Genomic DNA, 10710 nt, shown 5'->3' on the forward strand with positions numbered 1-10710 from the left:
CATAGTGTCATTCTCTCACCTCACTATCTAAGATTGTATTTATTACCCCCAACTGTGTGTTCAACACACATTGTGAAAACAAGCACATGCACATTCAATCTATTCCTCACAACCACCAGGTATTTACTGAGTACTCCCTATGTGCCCAGTTATGTGTTAGGTGGTTTAGAAATATCTGAGAAACAGAAGACTTACTCATTTCTCTCAACAAAGTAACAACCTGGCTGACAAGTCAAGACCAATCTACATGAAATAATAATAAACATTATCAGGTAGTTTAACTGAGTGCTAAATTGTGCAGTACAGTTTTTAAGAGCTGTAGTTGAAAGAATGGAAAAGTTAATGTGGACAGTAGTAAAAAAGGAAGACTTCGTGGTGGAAGAAGTACTTTGTTTTTTTTTTTTTGTTTTTTTTCAGAGATGGAGTCTTGCTTTGTCACCCAGGCTGGAGTGCAGTGGTGCGATCTTGGCTCACTGCACCCTCTGCCTCCTGGGTTCAAGTGATTCTCCTGCCGAGTAGCTAAAACTACAGGCGCTTGCCACCATGCCCAGCTAATTTGAAATACAGTTTATTTTTTTCTTTGGTTGCCTATGCTTTTGATGTCATATCTAAGAAACCATTACCTAATCCAAGGTCATAAACATTTGTCCCTATGTTTTCTTCCTTTTTTTTTTTCTTTTTTTTTGAGACAGAGTCTCACTCTGTCGTACAGGCTGGAGTGCAGTGGCGCAGTCTCGGCTCACTACAAGCTCCACCTCCCGGGTTCACGCCATTCTCCTGCCTCAGCCTCTTGAGTAGCTGGGACTACAGGCGCCCGCCACCTCGCCTGGCTAATTTTTTGTATTTTTAGTAGCCAGGATGGTCTCGATCTGACCTCGTGATCCACCCGTCTCGGCCTCCCAAAGTGTTGGGACTACAGCGTGAGCCACCACGCCCGGCCCCTATGTTTTCTCCTAAGAGTTATATAGGGCTGGGTGCAGTGGCTCACACGCCTGTAATCCCTGCACTTTGGGAGGCTGAGGCAGGTGGATCACCTGAGGTAGGGAGTTTGAGACCAGCCTGGCCAACATGATGAAACCCCGTCTCTACTAAAAATACAAAAATTAGTTGAGTGTTGTGACACATGCCTGTAATCCCAGCTACTTAGGAGGCTGAGGCAGGAGAATCACTTGAACCTGGGAGGCGGAGATTGCAGTGAGCCGAGATCGCGCCACTGCACTCCAGCCTGGGCAACAAGACCAAAAAGTCCGTCTCCAAAAAAAAAATCAGTGATACAGTTTTTTAGCTCTTACATTTAGGTCATTGATTCATTTTCAATTAATTTTTGTATCTGATGTGAAGTAGGGGTCCAACCTTATGCTTTTGCATGTGGATGTCCAATTGTCTCAGTACCATTTGTTGAAAAGACTATTCTTTTTCCCATTGAATTGTCTTGGTTCCCTAGTTGAAAATTAACCATAAATGTGAAGGTTAAGAAGTCCAGTTGACCCTTGAACAATGCAAGGTTGGGGCACTGACTCCCCACACATTTGACTTCTTTTTTAAAATTTTTATTTATTTATTTATTGAGACAGAGTCTCACTCTGTTGCCCAGGCTGGAATGCAGTGGCATGATCTTTGCTCACTGAGACCTCCGCCTCCTAAATTCCAGCAATTCTCATGCCTCAGCCTCCTAAGTAGCTGGGATTACAGGCATGCGCCACCACACCTGGCTAATTTTTTTTTATTTTTAGTAGAGACAGGATTCCACTATGTTTCCCAGGCTGGTCTCAAACTCCTGACCTCAAGTGATCCTCCCACTTCTGCCTGCCACAAGTGCTGGGATTACAGGTGTGAGCTACCACACCCAGCCACCACATAGTGGACTTTTTTTTTTTTTTTTTGAGAGAGAGTCTAGCTCTGTAGCCCAGGCTAGAGGGCAGTGGGGCGATCTCGGCTCACTGCAACCTCCGCCTCCTGGTTTCAAGTGATTCTCCTGCCTCAGCCTTCTGAGTAGCTGGGATTACAGGTGCCCGCCATCACGCCCAGCTAATTTTTGTAGTTTTAGTAGAGACGGGGTTTCACTGTGTTGGCCAGGTTGGTCTCGAACTCCTGACCTCGTGATCCGCCTGCCTTGGTCTCCCAAAGTGTTGGGATTACATGCGTGAGCCACTGCCCCCAGCCCATAGTCGACTTTTGACTTCCCAAAAACTTAACTACTAATAGCCTACTGTTGACCAGAAGCCTTACTGATAACATAGAGTCAATTAACACATATGTTGAATGTTATACATATTATATACTACATTCTTACAATAAAGTAGGCTAGAGAAAAGAAAATGTTATTAAGAAAATCGGCCGGGCACGGTGGCTCACACCTGTAATCCCAGCACTTTGGGAGGCCGAGACAGGCGGATCACGAGGTCAGGAGATCAAGACCATCCTGGCTAACACGGTGAAACCCCGTCTCTACTACAAATACAAAAAAAAAAAAAAAAACAATTAGCCGGGCGTAGTGGTGGGCGCCTGAAGTCCCAGCTACTCAGGAGGCTGAGGCAGGAGAATGGCGTGAACCCGGGAGGTGGAGCTTGCAGTGAGCCGAGATTGTGCCACTGCACTACAGCCTGGGCGACAGAACAAGACTCCGTCTCAAAAAAAAAAAAAAAAGGAAAATCATAAGGGGCTGGGCGTGGTGTCTCATGCCTGTAATCCTAGCACTTTGGGTGGCCGAGGTGGGCAGATTACTTGTGCCCAGTTCAAGACCAGCCTGTACAACATGACAAAACCCTCTCTCTACAAAAACATACAAAAAGAATTAGCCAGTCATGGTAGCACACCTGTAGTCCCAGCTACTTGGGAAGGTAAGGTGGGAGGATCACCTGAGCCCAGGAGATCGAAGCTGCAGTAAGCCATGATTGTCGCAATGCACTCCAGCCTGGGCAACAGAGTGAGGCCTTGTCTAAAAAAAATAAAAAATAAAAAAAAAGGAAGGGAAAATATATTTATTATTCATTAAGTGGAAGTGGGTTATCATAAAGTTCTTCATCATTGTCTTCATACTGAGTAGGCTGAGGAGGAGGAGGAGGAAGATGAGGGGTTGGTCTTGCTATCTCAGGGGTAGCAGAGGCAGAAGAAAATCCACATATAAGTGGACCCATGCAGTTAAAACCCTTGTTCAAGTGTCACTTGTACATTTGAATGGAAATCTGAATAATGAGAAATTAATTTTGATGAGTATGGAAGATTAGGGAGAGTGATACTAGGGCAAAAGTTGTTTTAATTTATTTATTGTGTTTCATTTTAAATTCCAAAAGTAGTACATTATCACTGTAAAAAAATTAAATGCAGAAGTATGTAGAGTAAAAAGTAAATGCTTCTCTTCAGAGTCTCTCCAAGCTTAGTCCTCTTGCTATTTGTAAGCACTGGTAACATATCAGAGGTTATGTTGAAGAAAGAAGATGAAAAAGTTAAATGGAGTGTGGCTAGATTAACAGGAGCCTAAAATTGTAGGTCAAGGATTTTGAAAATGATTTAAAAAGAGTTAAAAGGGCATTATAGGCCTTTAAAAAAAAAAAAAAAGAATGTAGATTCTCTCTTTTTTTTTTTTTTAAAGACAAGGTCTCGCTCTGTCTCCCAGGCACACAGTGGCCGCAGTCTTGGCTCACTGCAACTTCTGCCTCCCAGGTTCAAGCGATTGTCTGCCTCACCCTCACGATTAGCTGGGACTACAGGCATGCACCACCATGCCTGGCTAATTTTTATATTTTTAGTAGAGACGGGGTTTTGCCCTATTGGTCAGGCTAGTCTCAAACTCCTAGCCTCAAGTGATCTGCCCACCTCGGTCTCCCAAGGTGTTGGGATTATAGGTGTGAGCCACCATGCCCAGCCAATTCTTTTTTTTTTTTTCTGAAGCAGAGTTTTACTGTGTCACTCAGGATGGAGTGCAGTAGCATGATCATGGCTCACTGCAGCTGCGACCTCCCCAGCTCAAGCAATCCTCCCATCTCAGCCTCCTGAGAAGCTGGGACTACAGGCATGCACCACCACACCCGGCTAATTTTTTGTATTTTTAGTAGAGGCTGGATTTTGCTATGTTTCCCAGGCTGGTCTCAAACTTCTGTCCTCAAGCAATCCTCCCAGCTCAGCCTCTCAAGGTGCTGGGATTACAGGTGTGAGCCATTGCACCTCGCCAAATGTAGATTCTATCTATCTGTCTGTCTGTCTGTCTATCTATCTATCCATCTATCTATGAGATGGAGTTTCACTCTTGTTGCCCAGGCTGGAGTGCAATGGTGCAATCTCAGCTCACCGCAACCTCTGCCTCCCGGGTTCAAGTGATTCTCCTACCTCAGTCTCCTGAGTAGCTGGGATTACAGGCACCTGCCACCAAACCCAAGTAATTTTTTATATTTTTAGTAGAGACAGGATTTCACCAACTTGGTCGGGCTGCTCTTGAATTCCTGACCTTGTGATCCACCCGCCTTGGCCTCCTAAAGTGCTGGGATTACAAGTGTGAGCCACAGCACCTGGCCTTAAATGTAGATTCTTAATCAGAGGAGGAGTGAGGAGTGATCTCTCTTCTTTTTTTTTTTTTTTTTTTTTTGTTGTTGTTGAAATGGTGTCTTGCTCTATCATCCAGTCTGGAGGGCAGTGGTGCCATCTGGGCTCACTGCAACATTCATCTCCCAGACTCAAGTGATCCTCCCACCTCAGCCTCCCAAGTAGCTGGGACCACAGGCACATGCCACTACAACTGCCTAATTTTTGTACCTTTTGTAGAGATGGGGTTTTGCCATGTTGTCCAGGCTGGTCTTGAACTCCTGGACTCAAGCGATCTGCCCGCCTCAGCATCCCAAAGTGCTGGGTTTACAGGCACACACAACAACGACCAGCTAATTTTTTTATTTTTAGTAGAGATGAGGTTTCACCATGTTGGCCAGACTGGTCTTGAACTCCTGACCTCAAGTAATTTGCCTGTCTTGGCCTCCCAAAGTGCTGGGGTTACAGGTGTGAGCCACTGCACCCGGCCCATTAATCTTAAATGTACAACTTTTTTCTATCTTCTTATCAAAATCAGGGAACCAGCAAATATCCAGAAGTTCTGAAGAGAACAGAGGTGAGGAATCAAAAGTTCAGGTAACCCTTGGCCAGGCGTGGTGACTCACGCTTATAATCCCAGCACTTTGGGAGGCTGAGGCAGGTGGATCACGAGGTCAGGAAATCGTGACCATCCTGGCTAACACGGTGAAACCCCATCTCTACTCAAAATACAAAAACAAAAATTAGTTGGGTGTGGTGGCAGGTACCTGTAGTCCCAGCTACTCGGGAGGCTGCGGCAGGAGAACGGCGTGAACCTGGGAGGCAGAGCTTGCAGTGAGCCGAGATCATGCCACTGCACTCCAGCCTGGGCGACAGAGCGAGACTCCGTCTCAAAATAAATAAATAAATAAATAAATAAAGATTAAAAAAAAAAAAGTTCAAGTAACTCTCGTTGTATATAAATTCAATATATAAAATTTGAAAGTCAAGTGCGGTGGCTCTCACCTGTAATCCCAGCACTTTGGGAGGCCAAGGTGGGCAGATCACTTGAGGCCAGGAGTTCGAGACCAGCCTGGCCAACGTGGTGAAACCTCTCCTCTAGTAAAAATACAAAATTTAGCCAGGCGTAACAGTGGGCACCTGTAAGCCCAGCTACTCAGGAGGCTGAGGCAGGAGAATCACCTGAAACCGGGAAGTGGAGGTTGCAGTGAGCCAAGATCATGCCACTGCACTCCAGCCTGGGTGACAGAGCTAGACTCTATCTCAAAAAAATAAAAATTGAAATTTATAGCATTAATAAAGTAGGATACTAGCTCATTTCACATGGACAAAGCCTAAAAGGTGAGAAATTTTCAAGCAGGGGTATGACATGAAAAACAACGATAGCCATAGTTACCATTTCTGATACAAACTAACTGTGCCAGGCACTCTGCTAAGTGCTTTGCATGCATTATCTCATTTAATCCCCCATTTCCCACCATCAAATCTACATATTTGCTCACATTAGAACAAATCCTCTCCCTACCTCCTTTTATACTTCTCATTTCTTCCTACTGTATGCTATCCCCTCACACCTTCCCAGAAACCTTCCACTATTAATTATCCCTTCTCTCTCCTGTTTATTCAACATTTCCCTCTCATTGAAATTTTTTTTTTTTTTTTTTTGAGATGGAGTTTTTCTCTTGTTGCCCAGGCTGGCGTGCAATGGCAGGATCTCGGCTCACTGCAACCTCCACCTCCTGGGTTCAAGCGATTCTCCTGCCTCAGCCTCCCGAGTAGCTGGGATTACAGGTGCCCACCACCATACCCAGCTAATTTTTGTGTTTTTAGTAGAGACGAGGTTTCACCACGTTGGCCAGGCTGTTCTTGAACTCCTGACCTCAGGTGATCCACCCGCCCAAAGTGCTGGGATTACAGGCGTGAGCCACTGCGTCTGGCCTCATTGACATATTTTTATTGACATTTAAATATGCTCTAGTCTCTCCAGTCTTACAAAAATAATTTCCCTTGAGTTCACATCCCTCTCTAGCTACCACCTAACACCCTTCTATCTGTTATAACCAAACTTCTTGATGTAACTATTCTTTTTCCATTTCCTTCTTACTCACTTATTAATATAACACACTCTAATCTGACTTCCTCAGTTTGTGGTGATAAAGTCACCAATGACTATCAAATCACTAAATCCAATGGATACTTTTAGTCCTCATCTCACTTGACCTGTCAAGCAAAATATGACAAGAAATACTCCTTGAAATACTTTGATACATTGGCTTCTGTGACACATCATGCCTCTTCTTTGTCCTACTTCTCTAGCCATTCCTTTCAATCTCGTTTTTATTTTTATTTATTTATTTATTTTTCAAATAAATGTTTTTAAAACTTTTTTCTTAGGATGACAACAATAGTATTACTATGATAGTATTAACTTTTCTTATTTTTATTGCTTTTACTAGTTAAAAGGTAATAAATGGGTGTTCTTTCAAAGTTAATATAGAACTATACAAAGAAAATTAAAGACTCTCGGCCGGGCGTGGTGGCTCATGCCTGTAATCCCAGCACTTTGGGAGGCGGAGGCGGGCGGATCACGAGGTCAGGAGATCGAGACCATCCTGGCTAGCAGGGTGAAACCCCGTCTCTACTAAAAATACAAAAAATTAGCTGGGTGTGGTGGCAGGTGCCTGTAGTCCCAGCTATTCGGGAGCCTGAGGCATGAGAATGGCGGGAGCCTGGGAGGCAGAGCTTGCAGTGAGCTGAGATCACGCTACTGCACTCCAGCCTGGGCGACAGAGCGAGACTCCATCTCAAAAAAAGAAAAAAAAAGAAAATTAAAGACTCTCTAATCCCATTCCCATATAACTACCTGCAGACAGAATGGGAAGATTTAGTCATAAATACAAAGAAGATACATGGAAAAAAATAGACAATTATTAACTCTAGAAAAAATATAGCATACTCCTTAGCTCAGAAGTAAAAAGTATTTACATGGTCATTAAAAAAAAAATACATATGCATTTCCCCCAATTTTTAATTAATTAATTAATTTATTTTTATTTTTTTGAGAAGGAGTCTCACTCTGTCCCCCAGGCTGGAGTGAAGTGGTGCGATCTTGGCTCACTGCAAGCTCCACCTTCCGGGTTCAGGCCATCCTCCCACCTCCGCCTCCTGAGTGGCTGGGACTACAGGCGCCCACCACCACACCTGGCTAATGTTGTTTTTGTGTTTTTAGTAGAGACGGGGTTTCACCCTGTTAGCCAGGATGGTCTTGATCTCCTTATCTCGTGATCCACCCCACTTCGCCTCCCAAAGTGCTGGGATTACAGTGTGAGCCACCGTGCCCGGCCATAATTTTTTTTTTTATTTTTTTGAGACGGAGTCTCGCTCTGTCGCCCAGGCTGGAGTGCAATGGTGCGATCTCAGCTCACTGCAATGTCTGCCTCCCAGGTTCAAGCGATTCTCCTGCCTCAGCCTCCCAAGTAGCTGGGATTACAGGTGCCTGCCACCATGCCCTGCTAATTTTTGTATTTTTTAGTAGATACTGGGTTTCACCATGTTGGTCAGGCTGGTCTCGAACTCCTGACCTCAGGTGATCCACCCACCTCGGCCTCACAAAGTGCTGGGACCCAAAATTTTTAACACAGCTACATTGGGAAGATTGAGGAAGGTAGGAGAAGTATAAGAGATTGAATAATCCCCTTTATTCTTTTATTAAGTGACAGAAATATATGTATTTTATTTAGCAGCATGCATGCACATATGGGTAGTTTCTTCTAGGGAATGGAATTTGGTGCTATGGGTAGGGCAGACAAATAACACCTGTGTTTGATTTTAAGCCTTTTAGAGCTATGTTACTTTATATTTTATTAGGTATTTACAACTTATTTTATAGGTATTTACTATTTATCCAGATTGGGATAAAGCTACAAGAAATACGACAAAACACCCATATTTAAAGACAAAATTATCATGAAAAGTGTATTAACATAAATAACAATAAATCATTCAACTTTTCGGTCTTCAGGAAATTTGTATTTTTGTTGTTGTTGTTGTTTTTTTTTTGAGACAGTCTCGCTCTGTTGCCCAGGCTGGAGTGCAGTGGCACGATCTCGGCTCACTGCAAGCTCCGCCTCCCAGGTTCACGCCATTCTCCTGCGTCAGCCTCCCGAGTAGCTGGGACTATAGGCGCTTGCCACCATGCCCGGATAATTTTTTTCTATTTTTAGTAGAAACATGGTTTCACCATGTTGGCCAGGATGGTCTTGATCTCCTGACCTTGTGATCCGCCCACCTCGGCCCCCCAAAGTGCTGGGATTACAGGCGTGAGTCACCGCTCCCGGCCAATTTTTTGTATTTTTAGTAGAGACGGTGTTTCACTATGTTGGCCAGGCTGGTCTTGAACTCCTGACCTCGTGATCTGCACACCTCAGCCTTCCAAAGTGCTCGGATTATGGGCGTGAACCACTGCGCCCGGCCTCAAATAAATTATTAAAATATCTTTTTTCAGCTAGGCGTGATGGCTCACACCTGTAATCCTAGCACTTTGGGAGGCCGAGGCAGGCAGATCACCTGAGGTCAGGAGTTCAAGACCAGCCTGGCCAACATGGTGAAAGCCTGTCTGTATTAAAAATACAAAAATTTGCCGGGTGTAGTGGCGTGTGCTTGTAGTCCCAGCTACCTGGGAGGCTGAGGCAGGAGAATCGCTGGAACCTGGGAGGAGGCAGAGGCTGCAGTGAGCCGGGATCACACCACTGCACTCCAGCCTGGGGGACAGAGCGAGACTCCATCTCAAAAAAAAAAAAAAAAAAAAGAGAAAATATATCATTTTTCTTGGGATGACAGTATTAACATGATAGTATTAACTTCTTATTTTTATTAAAATTAGATCGTCAAGATTGTTACTAATAATCTTGATTTTTATGACTGTGCTAGGGCAAGATTTTAATCACTAAGTTCTTCCTCATCACGGAAATATGTGCTTTTCTTTATCCTTGGGCGTCTTGAATCATCTGATGTTGAGGGGCCTCCTGAACTGTGTTTCCATTTTTTTTGTTCTTCAATTTTGGCTTGCTGGAATGCTATGGCCTGACTGAGGTGGTCAAGAGCAGGATTCTCCCCTTCATCTTCACTTTCTACTACTTCATCAATTTCTTCTGGTTCAGGAGCTTTCTTTTTTTTTCTTTTTTTCTTTCTTCTTTGGAGGCTCACGTTCTCCAAGCATATTTTTCGGACAGGCATAACTTAAGTGTCCATTTTCCCCACATTCATACCACTTGGATTTATCAAAGTAGTTTCGCCTTCAGATGAACACAGCTGCTCTTCCATTGTCAATAGCAATGCTTCCTCTTTTTTTTTTTTTTTTTTTTTTTTTTTTTTTTGAGACGGAGTCTTGCTCTGTCGCCCAGGCTGGAGTGCAGTGGCATGATCTCCGCTCACTGCAACTTCTGCCTTCCAGGTTCAAGTGATTCTCCTGTCTCACCTCCCTAGTAGCTGGGATTATAGGTGTGCCACCACACCCAACCAGTTTTTGTATTTTTAGTAGAGATGGAGTCTCAACATGTTGGCCAGGCTGGTCTTGAACTCCTGGGCTCAAGTGATCCGCCCGCCTCGGCCTCCCAAAGTGCTGGTATTATAGGCCTGAGCCACCGCACCCAGCCAATGCTTGCTTTTATCACTCTACCAAATAACTGTTTGTTGTTTATTGCCCTGGTACAGTTTTGTGCAGTCTTTATCAAAAAATACAATAAATGCAACCCCTTTACTCTTCCTGATATCTTTATCTTTCATTATGGTAACCTTTACAACTTTGCCATAGTTGGAAAATATCCGGTACAAGTCATTGTCAGGGAAAAGGGCAAGCTGGATACATACACTGTGCTCTTACTTGGAGCCAATCCACCACTCATTTCTTCAGGTGGGGCGGTCCTGGGAGACCAGAAGAGTGCGGGCCCTCGGCTCAGCTGGGGCTCAACCCCGACTCTTCATAGCCGCCCACAGCGGCCTTGGCATCACGAGTCCTGGGACTCATTTTTACACTCCTCCTTTTCTTCCTGGCCATTCAGTGATTCAGTTCCTTAGGACTCAGTCCTAGGATTGCTCTCTTCTCATATAACTTCCAGACACCCTCAATTATGTACATGACTTCAAATATCACCCCCATGTAGATGACTCACATTTTAATCTCTAGGCCATATC

General features: G+C 44.2%; 1 pseudogene; it reads right to left on the bottom strand.

The window, feature by feature from the left end:
- Positions 1 to 9427: 9427 nt before the first annotated feature.
- Positions 9428 to 10421, bottom strand: LOC100590110 (annotated as a pseudogene).
- Positions 10422 to 10710: the final 289 nt, after the last annotated feature.

Source organism: Nomascus leucogenys, chromosome X (genome assembly GCF_006542625.1).
Source record: "Nomascus leucogenys isolate Asia chromosome X, Asia_NLE_v1, whole genome shotgun sequence".
In the NCBI taxonomy this organism is placed as follows: Eukaryota; Metazoa; Chordata; class Mammalia; order Primates; family Hylobatidae; genus Nomascus; species Nomascus leucogenys.